Source organism: Solenopsis invicta, chromosome 4 (assembly GCF_016802725.1).
Source record: "Solenopsis invicta isolate M01_SB chromosome 4, UNIL_Sinv_3.0, whole genome shotgun sequence".
Taxonomy (NCBI): domain Eukaryota; kingdom Metazoa; phylum Arthropoda; class Insecta; order Hymenoptera; family Formicidae; genus Solenopsis; species Solenopsis invicta.
The window spans coordinates 11,922,811-11,940,247 of record NC_052667.1 but is presented as its reverse complement, the minus strand read 5'-3'; positions in this window follow the sequence as shown (position 1 = coordinate 11,940,247).

The window sequence follows — 17,437 nt, the reverse complement described above, 5'->3', positions numbered from 1 at the left end:
TTCGTATGGAAAGACACCTTTGCGTGTCAACAATTCAAAGTCTTCGTTTGATAACGAGGAAAATTCCGAATGAGAAATTTTTAATTTATCAAGACTTAAAAAAGATGCCAATTTGTCAAGACTTGAACTTAAAAACTTGTACGAATCGATGAACCGTAGCCGTATATAATTTCGTGCATTTGTGAAAATTATGTCTTTATCACAAGTATTTTCAACATATTTGGTAAAAGATATATATTTTTCTTTATTTATCGGTAGTAAATCGATTTTGCCTTCGAACGTGGTGGCAATTTCTTTTATGATGAAATGTGCATCGTAACCAGATAAATTATGAAATACGATCGGAATAACGTATGAATTTTTGTAATTTAAATTACAATCTGAATGAGCAGGACCACGGTAAGACCCTGTCAAATGGCAATGATCGCGCACACGTATACTATTCGGTGCGAACGGTTTTTCACAGATATGACAATTCCTCGCGTTACTGTATGCCTCTTGCTGCTCTTTAGTTAATGATTCCATAGGAACATTGGCGGATATTCTGGCTTTCACGCTATGCGCCAGGTTTTCGAGTTCTTTCGCGAACCACACGACGCAATCGTTATCGCGATGAAAGTGATACTCTGACAACGCGTCGTCGTATGAGCACTTAACATAATATGCTATACTAAATACCTCGTGATGCTGATACGGGAAATTTGAAGTGTTCTCTGTTCCTGGGTCAATCTTCCGCAGTACGCACTCCAAATCTGAATAAACAACAAAGGGTACACGCTCCTTGTTGTAATTATCGAATTCAAGCCACTTGTTATCCTCGCTCGATAGTAGAACGGCGCAGTCGTTTAATTGCTGACAATCCACTTTGTGTGACTGCAACTTTTCTTCTGAGCTGAAGTAATGCAGACAACTATAAAAAAATAGAAGACGATTTTTTAAAATTAAAACAATTTTTATAAGTGATAAATATTTTTTTTTAACATATTTTATTATTACACTTACCGATCACAGGTGAATTTCTTGTGTTCGTTTTTGCTCAGCTGTAAACTAACCAGTCGTGACAGGTTCTTAATCCACGCAAAGTGGCCGAGGCTGTTATCACGTTCATCTTCCAAGTACAGTAGATTGGCATGCTTCTCCTTCTTATCCTTGGTGAGCCTTATCGGGAATACGCCTAGTTTCTTTTCTTTTCTGTCGAATTCGGTACCGTACACATTTACCGACACATCGTTTAATCGTTCAAATTTTCCAATGTCTTTTATGTTCATTGGAAATGTTATGTCACTAACATTTAAAACAGTCGAGTAATGCGGATATGACGACCCTCGGTCTGCATGTCTTTCAGCAGGGTACAGAGCGGCCACTACCGACCACGAGAAACACGCATTGTCTTTCGATTGCACATTAATCACGGCACGTTTATTCTTTATTCCTCGCGGCAATTCGATGCAACATTCCGCGTGCATGGGATTATGTTTATTAATGTTTACCGTTAAATTCAGTATTCGCGTAAGAGCCCAACCACTATCGCGTTCTTGGAACTCGTCGAGCATCGCCAACGTGACATCGATGACACTCTGCTGATACCACTCGCGCAAATTTGACGATCGATAAAGTTCATTGTTCCTCGTAGCGATATTTTTAATATTACGTTCATCATGATTATTAACATATTCACCATTAAATACGGTGTTTACCTTTACACTGTCATGTTTCGCGATAGCGTCTTGCACTCGCTCTATCACCAAATCACTGGCGTCCTCCAAAAAATGTCGCGGCTCGATATAATCAATGTTAATAACAGCGCCAGTCACAATGCGATTCTTGAACGCGGTCTTGATCTCGCGCCATACGAGCGATTGCTTATCATCAGCGCCAGTGCTTGCATAATTGCCACCAACGTGCATGAAACGTCTTTGTAACTGCGCTTTTTCACCTTTGAGTCGCGCGATTCTTGACACAAGTGATTGTCTTTTTCCCACGGCGAGTCGAGGACGTTTGGCACTACAACGTTCTTCGAGCTGCGCGAGGTACTCGTCGCATCGTTGCAACCACTCGAAACATTCAGCTAAATTTGCAATCTGCGAGCATTGCTCGAGCATTTCGCGTTCCACTCGCTCACTATTTTCCATTTTTTCAGTTTTTTAGTACGTATCACACGCTTTCTCGGAGCACTTGCACGTATTTTGTTTACATGATTTGCAAATTCGCTGTGCGCTTAGAACGTTACAGTGTCCGTTTATATATTTTAATTCACAAAAATCAGGAGGTATAGCGTATCTCCACCAAGGATCATCCTGCTCTCTATTTCTCTTTTCAACCCACCAATTAAATAAATTAATCACTGCAGGTTCGCGCTTATCGTCGCAGTTCTGTGGTGGTGGTGTATACACGTTTATTGTAAGAAATTTGATGCATTGTCCATGACCAGTTGGAATCGTAATCTGCAGAATGATATCGTATATAGAGATATTCTGATAAATTTTTTTTGCCCACTGGTATTTGTTTAATTGCTTTTCTTCACAATTATCAAACGCGCACAGATGTTCCAGTATGAGCAAATACAATTTTCTTTTCCTGTAGTCTGACAATCTACAAACACGTTCTGAGTTAATAATGACACCTTGTCTCACGGCACGTTCACAAGTCCCACGTATTCCTAATTCTCGATCGCGAAGGAATTTTATCGACGATACTCGTCGTCGTGGAACATCGGTTTCTTCTTCTTCTTCCGGCATAAACACATTATCGAGAACGTACACGATTTCTTCTAGATCAAAATCTATAAATAGATTTATGTCTATATCAAACACTGTGTCGTCAAACTCCATTTTTGACTGCGTTTAATGTGAACTTCAATATGATCAACCATTTTTTAGAGAGTAACTATTACGACTGATTCCGTGTTCACATCGAGACTGATCGTATAATACATTCGCCATACTTATAACCGAAACATGAGTTTAATCGATCGAAATATTAACGCTTCCCTCTTGCATCATCTAAATATTGTTTCAACGTGCAGCAGCCGGATTATCGGCGCTTATCTTTACTAAGAAAGATACCTTGCACGATTAGACATGCCACTGGGTGGTAACCGCACACGAAAAAGAGCTCACGTAGACAAATCTAAATATTGTTTCAACGTGCAGCAGCCGAATTATCGGCGCTTATCTTTACTAAGAAAGATACCTTGCACGATTAGACATGCCACTGGGTGGCAACCGCACACGAAAAAGAGCTCATGTAAACAAATCTAAATATTATTTACACGTGTCATTAGAAGCCGGAGTATCGGCACTTCTCTTTACTAAGAAAGATATCTTGCAAGATTAGACATGCCACTGGGCGACAACCGCGCATGAAAGAAAGCTCACGTAAACAAATCTAAATAATATTTCAACGCGTTATTAGCACAGCTGAAAGAGCTGTTCAGCGCTTTTCTCTCTCTCTTGCATCCACCTTGACCAAAAAATTATTAGAGGATAGCGAGCGTTGGGGGGCGGCGGCGGCGGCGGCGGATCGCCCCAGCGGACCCCGCGTTAGACAGCGCGCATCCCCTCCGCGTACGCGGCGGCGGCGGCGGCGGCGGCGGCGGCGGCGGCGGCGGCGGCGGCGGCGGCGGCGGCGGATCGCCCCAGCGGACCCCGCGTTAGACAGCGCGCATCCCCTCCACGTACGCGGCGGCGGCGGCGGCGGCGGGCCCCGCGGAAATAGCCGCGCACACCCCTTCGCCATCGTATCGCTTATCCCCCTCGTGATGATAGACATTTCCGATTTCAAAGAACAGTCATACACACCTCCTCGCGGTGTGATTTATTATGTTTATGTAAACAAAGTGACAGGTACATGGTCCATGTTTACATTAAATGGTCAGTAGTTGCCTCCACGCGACACATTTCAAAGGTGTCGGTCAAGAACATGGTCCTCGTTATCTCTGTTTACTTAAACATTGATTACGAAGAACTACCGGTTAGGTTCGTACACGTGTCCCCGATTTAATCCCCCCTCGCCCCGCCTCGGTCGCGTAACATCGTCTCCGGTTAGACCCCCCGTGAGACCCGAAATATTCCCCCCTTCCCCGCACGCGGCACATTTCAAAGGTGTCAAATTTATTTAAACATCGGCCAAGAACATGGTCCTCGAATCGTTATCACTGTTTATATAAACATTGATTACGCAGAACTACCGGTTAGGTTTACACGTGTGACCCCGTTTTAAGCCCCCCCTCCCCCTCCCCACCCGGTTTGGTCCACCCGCGGGACCTTATCGCCGGTTAGGTCCCCCCGCGCGACCCGAAATATTCCCCCCCTTTCCCGCACCCCCCTGAGATCCCTTGGTTAGAACCGGCTTATACATTCTACTAATGTGATAGGAGGTTCGGACCAAAACGTAAAAAAAGTTTGAAATTTCTTCTTTCGATTGATATGGTTGATCAACTTTTTTGGTCAACTAGAATTTAAACGGCACGGCAGCAAAGTTTTGTTAGGGTCAGTACAACCCATATAGTGTGTAAATAATGAAACTCTTTTTGTGAGCATTTTACATAAAAAAGCTGGACAAAATACGTTCGCACCGGTCGGTTTGCGGGGGTGGTGGACACACTGTTCCCCACCCGGGGGAGGGACATCCCGGAAAAGTCCGGCCCTCCCCCAGAATGGACGGAGGAACTGGAGGTGTCCAGGCACGAAATGGTCGCGGCCTTCGCCCGCATCAGGGGCAAAGCGAAGGCGCCCGGGCCAGATGGCATTTATGCCAAGGTCTGGGCCAGGGCGTCGCCCATCGTAGGGGAGGCACTTCGTGCCACGTACACGAAGTGCCTCCGAGAAGGCACCTTCCCCAGGAGGTGGAAGAGGGCCCGGCTTGTCCTCCTCAAAAAGCAGGGCAAGCCCGCGGAAAGTCCCTCCGCGTTCAGGCCCCTCTGTATGCTGGATGATGCGGGCAAGATTTTCGAGCGAATAATCGCTAACCGCATCATCCGGCATATGGCCCGGAACGGTCCTGAGCTGTCCCCCGAACAATACGGGTTCCGAGAGGCGCGATCGACAATCGACGCGAATCAAGTTCGGTCCCTCTCGGAATCCCTAACGGGGGACGGGATGGTGGCGTTGGCGATATCATTGGATATCGCCAACGCCTTTAATAGCCTCCCCTGGGGCGAGGTAGTGGCGGCGCTGAGCGAGCACTTTCGCTTGCCGCCCTACCTCGTCGCCATCGTTCAGGACTATTTCCGGGAGAGGGAGCTGGAGTTCCGCGATAAAGACGGACTCCAGCAGCGGAGGGACGTGTCCTGCGGCGTTCCACAGGGGTCTGTGCTGGGCCCCCTGCTATGGAACGCCGCATATGACAGAGTGCTCCGCACGGCCCTCCTCCCTCGCTGCTACGTCGTCGGCTACGCCGACGACACGTTCATAGTAGCGGGGGGGACCTCCTGGGGAAGAGCAGTCGCCAATGGCGACTGGGCTGTAGCCTGTGTCGTCGGTGCCATTAAAGGCCTGGGCCTGAGGGTGGCCCCGGAGAAGACAGAGGCCATCTTCTTTCATGATGGCTCCTCCGGGGTACCGCCCCAGGCCTTCGTCCTGGTGGACAACACCCGTGTCCAGGTGGGTGCAACCCTGAAGTACCTTGGGTTGCACCTGGACGGTCGCTGGGCCTTCGCTGATCATTTTGATCAGCTGGCCCAGCGGTTGGGCAGGAGGGTAGACGCCCTCAATGGGTTGATGCCCAACCTCCGGGGTCCGAGGATGGGTGCTAGACGCGCGTACGCCCTCGCGGTCATGTCCGGGGCGCTGTATGGCGCCCCGGTGTAGTTCCGCGAAGCGCTGGCCAGCCGCCGCATCAAAAAGGTGCTGCACGACGTGCAGCGGCGGCTGGCGAGAAGGATAACGCGCGCGTTTAGCACCGCTCCCAACGCGGCAATCATGGCCCTGGCGGGGCTCCCCCCGGCGGAGTATACGGCCGATGCCCTGGCGTGGACTTACGCCAGGGCAAAAGCCATCCGCCTCGAGGGGGGGGTAGTTACCCCCAGGGCCGCTGCGTTGCTACGGGAGAGTGCCCGTCGGCGGGTGATGAGGGCATGGAAAAGGAGCCTCATCGACAACCCGCCGGCGGCCGGATCTCGGATCTTGGAGGCCGTCCTACCACACCTGGACGATTGGGTGGGCCGCCCGTTTGGCGGTTTGTCCTACAGGACGACACAGGTGCTCATCGGGCATGGCTGCTTCGGTGAGTACCTGTGCAGGATAAGGAAGGAACCGACGACACGGTGCCATCACTGTGGCGCCGCCCGGGACTCCGCGCAGCACACGCTGGAAGAGTGTCCAGCGTGGGAAGGGCTGCGCGGAATCCTGAGGGCCGAAGTGGGAGATGACCTCACCCTGCCGGCCATCATTGGTCAGATGGTCGGCAGGGAGAGTGCCTGGAAAGCGGTCTCCTCCTTCTGCGAGCAAGTAATGCTGCAGAAGGAGGAGGCCGAGAAGGTGAGAGAGAGGCGGCCGGGGGGACGAATGCCCCCTGGCAACGCCAACAGTGGCAGGGGCGGCAGGGACGAGAGCCATGACCCAACTTGGCTCCCGCCCCGGCCGCCTAGGCGAAGAAAAACTGCCCCCCGTCCTCCGGACCCTAGTGGCCCTGCTGTACGGAGGCGGAGGGGCAGAAGAGCCGTGGCGGTCGCCCCCTCCCTCCCCACTATCGAGGAGGAGAGGGACGACGGCGACCGCCACGGAAATGATGATGAAAGGGAGCGACCCCCCTCCCCTACGGCTGCCGGCCCAGCTTTTGGGACGCGCAGCCGTGGGAGGAGGGCCCCCCACCGTATTAGTGAACCCGGCGAGGCAGACCCGACCTGACGGTCCGGGGGGGTCGACTCCGTGACGTAACGCGGAGCCGTACCCCCCTGCCTCGCCGGGGGGGGGAGTGGGAGGATTCTCCCCCCTCCCCCCCTAGGGTAGTCAGGAGGGCCGCGCCGCCGCACAGGGCGGCGCGAAGAGGCCCGGGGTTACGGCGGGGGCCGGATACCCCGGGCTCTACCCCCAAACCAACAGGGGAAGAGGCGGGGGGGCTGGTGTCCCCCTCCCCCGACCTAGGGCTGCCAGGCCCAAGAGCCCTGCCGGGAGTGCCCACGTGGACGCTCCCGGCGCGACGAATCGGCCCACGGCCGACCGGGTCCGGGGGGCTCCGGAAGTATGCTGCACGCGTTCCCGGAGCCCCCCAGTCATGGACCAGGGCAGGACACCCGGAGAGGTTTTAGTGGGTATGTCCCCGCCGACACGTCGTCGGCGGGGAAGAGCCCCACATAACCACCAGGCTTCCCCCGAGGCCTGGGGTATGCGGTAACGCATTTCCTCTCCGTTACAAAAAAAAAAAAAAAAAAAAAAAAAAGGTCGGTTTGCGGATGTTACTCGCATATACTCTGTCTAAAGTTGGAATACTATAAATGCTGTAGAAAAGGGAGTTTTTCCAAAATATATCATGAAACATCAATTTTCAATTTTACACACGGTTTAATCAAAAATACCTCATATTCGCCTTGTTACATAAGTACATTTTTTAATAAAAATGACAATAATATAATTTTTTTTTGAAAGTATGAATCTTTAGCTTTAAAACGCCGTATTGCAAAGTTTTTTGTTGCAAAGATATGATTTTTTTTTTTTTTATGAATTTTTAGATACCCAAAAATACCTCATATTCTCCATGTTACATAATTATATTTTTTAAAAGGAATGACGTTGCTAAATTTTATTTTAAAAGTGTGACTCTTTAGCTTTAAAACGCAGTATTTGAAAGTTCTTAAACGTTTTTTGTTGCAAAGATATAATTTTTTGAAGGAAAAGTGGATTTTTGACCAATTTCTCATTTTTGCTTAATGGTTTTGCTTTTATAACTTTACAATTATTTTTCGGCAATGCCGATTGTGCAATTACACTCCTGAGATTTTGAACTTTTGTATTAAAAAAAAATTGTAGAAAAATATTGATTGTAATCAAAGTTATAGTTTCTCAAAGTTGAAAAAGTCTCCCAGACCCAAAAATGTGTTTCCATATTTTACAGGATTGGTGTGTTTCAGGTGTTCACCGGACACGGTTGTTTCGGTGAATACCTGTGTCGAATCGGGAAGGAGCCGACGACGCACTGCCACCACTGTGAGGCTGAAAGGGACTCCGCGCAGCACATGCTGGAACATTGTCCAGCGTGGGAAGAGCTGCGCGGAGTCCTAAAAGCAGAAATTGGAGACGACCTCTCCCTAGGGACCGTTGTCGAAAAAATGGTCCTCAGGGAGAGTTGTTGGAAAGCGGTCTCTTCCTTCTGCGAGCAGGTAATGCTGCAGAAGGAGGAGGCCGAGAGACGACGACGACCGGGGCGGAACAGTAGGCGACGACAACACCGCCGTCGCCGCCCTGGTCACAGCGGTGACGGAGACGGGGGTCCCCCCCCCGCCCTCCTAGTGACGGGACCCCTCGCCGTCGAAAACGCACCATACGTACGGCTGTTGTCCCTCCCTCCCTCTCGACCGTGAAGGAAGAGGCCGAGGAAGTGGGCAACTGCAACGCTCCCCCCTGGAGGGGGGGGCGAGAGTTCCGCCCCTTCTGCTGATGGTCCAGCGTGTAGAACCAGAAGCAGAAGGAGGTTGGCCACAGTCGTGTCCACCCCTGATGGAGGGGACATCCCCCCATGACACTAAGGGAGGGCCATCCTCGTCCAGGATGGACCCTCCCTACTAATTATTAATGTGGTGGTTACGGGAGGAACTCATCCTCCTCCCACGAGAAGAGATTACTGGGAGAACGCGCTACTGCTCCTTCTTTGCAGCGCGATTAGACCCGGGTCTCCGGCAGGGGCCGGACTCCCGGGCCTGTACCCCCAACAACATCTACGGGGAAGAGGCGGGGGGGGGATGGTGTCCTCTCTCCCCGACCTAAGGTCGAGGCACATAGGCCTGGCTGGAGGGCCAAGGCCCTCCAGCGATATGAGTCTGCCCATCTGGCCGACCTGGTCCGGGGGGCTCCGGAAGTATGCTGCACGCGTTCCCGGAGCCCCCCAGTCATGGACCAGGGTAGGACACCCGGAGAGGTTTTAGTGGGTATATCCCCGCCGACACGTCGTCGGCGGGGAAGAGCCCCACATAACCACCAGGCCTCCCCCGGGGCCTGGGGTATGCGGTAACGCATTTCCTCTCCGTAAACAAAAAAAAAAAGGATCGGTGTGTTTAAGAGTTAAATAAACAAAAAAAAATGTTTTTAAACTCTGACATTGGGCCTTATTAAATTTTTGTGCTTTTAATAAGACCCGAATTAAAAATATATTAAAAATAACAAAGGAATTAAATATTATTTTCCAATTCACTGTTAAAATGATTGTTAATCACAAACACAAAATCCTTGAAGATCTATTATACTAGTAAAACATCACAATTATTTTTAATTTTGTCTATAATTAATATTTTAACTTTAAGAAATTCTGGCTATTTTAGTGTAATTTTAGCTTATGCAAAGTTAGTATCATTGAAAATCGTTATTTTCTGTTGCAAGCCATTATTTATAAAAAAGTATATTTATTCCAAAAAATTGATATACATGTTTGTTTTTTCTTATAGTTAGAAAGTTGAATAATATTTTAATATGTTGTAGTAAATCATAAACTACTTATTAAATTTGCGTAAATTAATATTTAAACAAAAGGACGGATTCGGATAATTAAAGAAACTGACGGACGGACTTATCTTTTGCGCTATGCGTCCGGAGTTAATAATCGGAGTTGCCGTGAAGCAGCGAACTTAGAGTACAGCTAAACGAGCCGTGATTGGCCCGCGTGACAGCCGGTTGCGGTCGCGGAATCGACGGCGCGCGGTGCGGTGGACGGTTCCGCGACACGCGAGGGTGGTCGACGTTAGAGAGCTAAGTAGTCTCTTCCCGCGGGGTGTTATCACCTCGTCGGGGTAAGTTTACGATTGAGCCGGGGGGCGGAGTCGAGTATTCCCGACGACGGAGTTGTTCTCGAGAATCCCCGAGAACGGATGTGCGGGACGGATGATTCTTATTGGCCGAGAATACCCAGCCGCGGGAACGACGAGTATACCCGTCGCGGACGAAGGATTGGCTGAAAATTTCCAGCCGTTAGGAATGACGAGTATGCCCGTCGTAAGATAGTTGGAACGAGAATGCCTGTTCCCGAGGAGGTGCTTAAGAATACCCAAGCTAAGGAGAGCCGAGAATGCCCAGCGCAAAAGCGGAGTCGGTGCAAGATCGGTGGCTTGGAGCGATCTGATTTCGGCTGCCCGCTGCTGGCTTATATAGCGGTCCACGCGATCGGACGTACCAATCAACGCACGCGGTTGGGCCGGCCGAAGTGGGAATGCTTGCCAAACGCGGCGCGTGACACGCATGGTAGCGCGTGATCGCGGCGATCTTAGCCGAGCGCATGCACGTATTCGGTCTTACGTGTTGTGTTCGGCGTTTGGACCGGAGTGGCGGTGTGGTGGAGAGGTGTAACGTTACATGAATATCATTGTTTTCTTTATTTTTATCATCATTCACATTCTTGTAGTTGCTCGGAAGCAATGTGGAGCTTTTGGACCTCTGTGTAGTTTTTTCATAAGCTATATCTTTGAATAAAAGAGATTAACAATATTGAAAATTTCAAAGCAGTTATCAGCAGTCAATGATTTCTTTACAATGTTTCTATAAAAAAAATTTAATGAATTAAGATTCGGAGATCTAGCGGGCCAACATATTAGTTGGTAACGATCCATCTATCTGTCAAGAAATTGTTTGTTTAAGAAATTTGTGACCATTCGGACATTATGTGGTCCGGCACCATCTTGCTGGAATATTATTTTGTTTCTATCTGCTAATGGCACGTTTTTAAAAAAATGGGGAAGATTTTCCGATAAAAATTTGACGTACGATGCGTCATTTAAGATATTCGGAAGAATTACCGGACCCAATATCGTTGTGCCGAAGTTTTCGGCCCAAACGTTACATTTCCATCTAACTTGAAAATTTCTGAGTCGAGTAACGCGCGGATTTTCGTCATTCCACGCGTCCATGTTGTGACAATTAAAAATTCCTATCTCAATTGAACAACGACTCATTGCTGAATATCACTCGAAAAGGAAATTCTGGATCATCCTCTACTCTCCTCAGAAAATTTTTGCAAAATGCTTTTCTTCGAGGATAATCTTTCTCTCATAAATCTTGCACGCAAGTATAATGATAAGTGTAAAGTTCCTCTTCTTTTAATATTCTCTGAACCGTGGAGGAAGACAATCCGTGTTCGCAAGTAGTAACCCGAATACTAGTTTCAGGTTCTTGTTCGACATCACGAAGGACTGTTTCCACGTTTCGCAAATTTCTTGCATTGCGATTTCTACCACAATTTTTTTACTGTGGTAACACGCTACCGGTTTCGTGAAACCGTTGAGCTGTTGCAAGTATAACGCTGCAAGTATAACGAAGGATGTCTTGGAAACGTTGTGGGAGATGTCATGCGACATGCGAAATGATTCGCCGCATTGGAGGGAAGGCGCAGGTGCTGACCCCCCGCGAAGATTGTATACAGGGTGATTCAAAATAACCTATTGGTCCCGAAGCTGGCATATTCGTAATCGAATTATGAGACGATTTTTCCTTTTGCAAAAATTTGTCCGGAGCTTAGTTTTCAATTTACAATAAGAATTAGTTAGCGTATGACAGGTCAGGTACAAGTGGTAGACAGGGGCGGCGCGACTCACTGTTACACGCGGGTGTTTCCGTGGGGCACCTCCTGTGTTCAAATGACTGACAAAAGTACATGGACAGCACATTTCTATTTAAACTTTCTTTCTCTCTCTCTTTCTCTCTCTCTCTCTCTGTCACTTTAATTATGCTACATTTAACTTGTCAAATTTCGATCTGTCATCCGGTCGTCAAATATCGGGATAACCGTGAAATCTTCAAGTAAGTTTACATTATTATAATAAATGTACGCCCGCGAATAATAAAAATTAATGCAAATTAGATTACTTAAATGTGCACTTGCAAGTTAAAAGTAGCACTTTTAAAACGCACAAAAAGGGATAGAAAGAAGAGAGAGAGAGAGAGAGTGATTGACGGGGGGCTTTGAACAAGTTTAAGCACGTTTACTTACGCACACGGCGATCAGCTTATTGTTTCGCGATCGAGCCATTGTTCGTTATGCATTAGAAAGACGAATAATTACCGCAAGAAACATTCGTAATGACATTCATTTGCGCCATGTGTGCGAACAAACAATTCGCAACCGTTTGAGAGAAGCCGGTCTTCGTTCTTCTGTTCGTGTACAAGTACCAAGACTCACACTCGTACATCGCCAAGTACGTTATCAATTTGCGTGCGATCACATAAATTGGACCGCTAGGGATTGGAGAAATGTATATTTCTCCGACGAATCATGTTTTTGCCTTTATGGCAATGATGCTCGTATACGTACTTGGCATCGACGAAATGAACGCTATGATCGACGTTGCGTTATGCCAATACGATCCTACAACGGCGGTTCCGTGATGGTGTGGGGGTGTATATCACTTACAAGACGAAGTGATCTAGTGATCCTGCCACCTCCGGCAATGACGGGTGTTCGTTATATCAACGATATTCTACGACCACACGTTTTGCTATTAAATCGAACCTGTCGGAACTTTATTTTTATGCAGGACAACGCTCGACCTCATACGGCGAATATAACGCGACGTTTTTTTCAACGACACGCAATTAGACTGTTAAATCATCCCGCCAATAGCCCGGACTTAAATCCAATCGAGCACATTTGGGATGAAATGGAACGACGATTAAGGCGTCGCGAGGAACAGCCGCGAAATTTAGAAGAATTGGGAGAAATTTTAACGGAAATTTGGCACAACATTCCGCAAGATCGTATTGCAAGATGTATAAATATGCGAGAACGCTTGCAAGCAGTAATTGATCAGAGAGGAGGAAATACACACTATTGAACTGTCATGCGCGCGAGCGCATACACACACAGCAGAGAGGGTTTGGAGTCATTAAATACTGCAGAAGTGACGAACTGCGGGGTCCTTATCTCTGCTGTGATACATACATACACACACACACACACACACACACACACACACACACACACACACACACACACACACACACACTCACACACACACACACGATGTGCAAAAATCCGACCGACAACCTCCACGTGGTGCACATTGGGTAATGCTAATGTCGGCGGTAGACGTCATTTTTCGGAAAAATGTACTGTAAAAAATGTATATCTTCAAAGTCTTGTAACTCGGTCAAAAAAAATCGTAGAGAAAACTTTAAAAAAAGCATTTTGTAGAGAAAATGTCATACTTTATGGCACTTGCATTGGATTTGTCGAGAAAAATTTTTTTATTGAGCTACAAGCTGTTAAAAATACGTTATTTTAAGGAAAAAACAGTGTATCTTTTTTGGGGCATAGTACTAAGAAATTGAGAAAATTTTTGAAAACCATTAACAGCATGTTAAAGCTGGAACTTCGAGCTTTAAAATGGTTTTTTGATTTTTTGTCTACGATGATTTTTCACGGAGTACGGATATCATTTGTAAAAAATGCAGGTTTAGCTTCAAAGTAGCGTAACTCGGTCAAAAAAAATCGTAGAGAAATTTTAAAAAAAGCATTTTGTAGGCAAAATGTTGTAGTTTATGAAGCTTTACTTGAATTGTTCGAAAAAAATTTGTTGGTCGAGCTGCAAAGTGTCAAAAATACGAAATTTTAAGGAACAAAACAGGGTGTGCTTTTTTACTGCATAAGACAAGGAAGTTAAAAGAATTTTGAAAATCTGCTGATAGAGCGTTAAAGTTGGATCTTCAAGCTTCAAAATGCTTTTTTTATTTTTTATCTACGATGATTTTTCACCGAGTTACAGTCATTTGAAAATAGCCTAATTTTTGGTGTCTGGAAAGTGTTCCCTATTTTCTTTTGAGTAGTGTATCTTCGTAAAAAAATTTTTAAAAACTTTCAAATGCGGCGTTTTAAAGCTAAAGATTCATATTTTCACAAAAAATTATATCATTGTCATTTCTATTAAAAAATATACTTATGAAAAAGGCGAATATGAGGTATTTTTGATTAAATCTAAAATTGAAAATTAATGTGTTTCATGATATATTTCGGAAAAACTCCCTTTTCTAAAGCATTCTATAGTATTCTAACTTCAGACAGAGTATATGCGAGTAACATCCGCAAACCGACCTGTTCGAACGTATTTTGTCCAGCTTTTATATGTAAAATATTCACAAAAGTTTCACTTACACACTATATGGACTGCATTGACCCTAACAAAACTTTGCTGCTGTGCTGTTTGAATTAGTTCGCCAAGAAGGTTACGTATATTCGAATTTCGATCTTTTTGTGGCGTTATGTTGGTACTCATGTCTCTCACTTATGCCGACAAGCTCGGCCATTTTGAATGTTCACTTAATTGTTGACAGCTGCTTTGCTTGCACGTGTTTTGGATCGTCTTCGATTTTTACCTATTCAAAAAAATGGATCAAAGAACCTGTATCAAATTTTGTGTGAAAAACGAAATTAAGTGCGCGGATGCATTCCGAATGTTGACTGTGGCATACGGAGAAGCTACCTTGGACCGAAGCAACGTTTATCGGTGGTACAAAATGTTCTCAGAAGGCCGAGAAGATGTGAACGACGAAGAGCGTGCCGGACGCCCGAGCACTTCAACAACAGACGAAAAAATTAATGAAGTGGAGAAAATGGTATTGGCCAATCGTCGAATCACCGTTAGAGAAGTTGCTGAGGACCTAAACATATCGATTGGCTCGTGCCATTCGATTTTTATCAATGATTTGGGCATGAGACGGGTCGCCGCGAAATTCGTACCAAAATTGCTCAATTGCGACCAAAAACAGCATCGCATGAACATTGCTAATGAGATGTTGGACTCTGTCCGCGACGACCCAAATTTGCTCCAGAGGATCATAACTGGTGACGAATCGTGGGTTTATGGTTATGACGTGGAAACCAAAGCTCAATCATCTCAATGGAAGCTGCCGCACGAACCAAGACCGAAAAAAGCGCGCCAAGTTCGGTCGAATGTGAAAGTTTTGCTGACAGTTTTCTTCGATTGCAGGGGCGTGGTGCATCATGAGTTCTTGCCACAGGGTAGAACGGTCAATAAGGAATATTACCTGCAAGTTATGCGCAATTTGCGCGAAGCAATCCGCCAGAAACGCCCGGATTTGTGGAAGAACAAAAATTGGCTTTTGCACCACGATAACGCCCCTGCTCACACATCGTTGCTTGTGCGCGACTTTTTGGCCAAAAACAACACACTAATGATGCCGCAGCCACCGTATTCCCCAGATCTGGCCCCCTGTGACTTTTTCTTGTTCCCTAAACTGAAGAGGCCCATGAAAGGACGACGTTACGCTACGCTTGACGAGATAAAGACGGCATCGAAGGAGGAGCTGAACAAGATAAAAAAAATGATTTTTTGAAGTGCTTCGAAGATTGGAAAAACCGTTGGCACAAGTGTATAATATCTCATGGGGATTACTTTGAAGGGGACAAAATAGATATTCATGAATAAATAAATAATTTTTGAAAAAACACAAAATTCGCGATACTTTTTGAAAATATTCACAAAAGTTTCACTTACACACTATATGGACTGCATTGACCCTAACAAAACTTTGCTGCTGTGCTGTTTGAATTCTAGTTGACCAAAAAAGTTGATCAACCATGTCAATCGAGAAGATTTCAAGCTTTTTTTACGTCTTGGTCCGAACCTCCTATCTCATTCCGTTTTCCATAGCAAGCGTTCGAAACTTCATTTGGGGTCTCTCAGACCCACTTACGTGTTTAAGGGTTAAAGCATATTATTTATATAAAATTATAACTTACAAATGCGTAATAGCATCTGGAATAACTTTTGTTATTTGTTTAAATAAGAATGCAAATAGAAAATATATGTTAATATAATACAATAATTAAATTAAATACAAAAAAATTTTTATTAAAAAACATTAAAAAAATATGGTCTACTCATTAGAATGTAGATCGAGGTTTTTTCATTCATAAACCTATTTCGTCTATAATTTCATATGATTAGATATCAGCACAGTATAAAAAAGAATAAAAAACGATAATGTAACGATATCACAAGTTATTTTATTTGTGTGTTGCGTGTGTATCATCACATATATATGTACATTAAATACACAGCCAAAAGTACCATTTTGTATTCTATTATAAGAAATATATATGTGGCAGTAAAAACAAAAAATCATTAAATCATTAATATACATATAATATATATTATTACAACAGAATAAATCTTTTTATATTTATTATAAATGAATAAAATATTTATAAAAATGTTTACAAAATATTACTACAAATATTCTTTTATTTATTATAAATATTTATATTAATATTTTTGTAAATATTTATTTTTCATTTATCATAAATATTTTAGAAAATATTTAATAAATATTTTAACAATACTTTGGATAAATATTGTTATAATTTTTTTTTGTCATGTATATAAAATATGTACAAAATATTTCTATAATATTTATTAAAAAATTATGATAAATATTTATTTATATTTATCATAAATATTGTTTGCTATCTGGGTATGACATACATATTTCATTGAAATATATTAAAATGTATAAATATATAATTTTAATCAATAATGATGTCAACACACATTTCTTTATATTTGGAGAAAATATAATAAAGAATTGTCGAAAACTATTTATAACAAGTTATTGGAAATTTTATACTAATAAGTTTCGTACACTATTGTCCTTCAGTTGCCTGAAAAACAGTTTCCTTCCTATTGCCTTTAGATAGTTTTATACAAAAGGATTAGCGGCTGCGATATAACAACGTGACTGCAACCGAAAGGAAACTTGTAATTAGCAAGTATTTCTCCTTTTAAAGAATGCGCTGCTATCTGGGGTAGGAAGGTAAAAACAAATTTATTTACAAATATTTGGTTTTATAAACATCTTGCAATTCATGTATTTTTGCACAAAACATATTATTTTATCGTAAAAACACTCTGAAATCTGTTACAAGAGAGTAAATTAATTTCACAACATACTAAAATACATTTGTAAGTGCATAGAAACCGATAGTATTATACAGCAATTACAGCATAAATAATAATCAGAACGATGGCTGAAGGGCACTCGGCCATGGAATTCTAATATTCCTAATGCATTCAGAGCTCTGCTGCTTATTTTGTAAAAGTAGTTTGTTGCGTGCTAACCACTGCTAATGCGTTTGGCCGTGTTTTTTGAAAATTATTAACACATTGTATGTTTTTAAACTAATTCTATGCGAAAAACACGACGTCCGCGTTATATATTACAGCTGCGTTAGCACGCAATAAACTTATATTTTTACAAAATAATGGCCATAACCTCTACGAGTATAG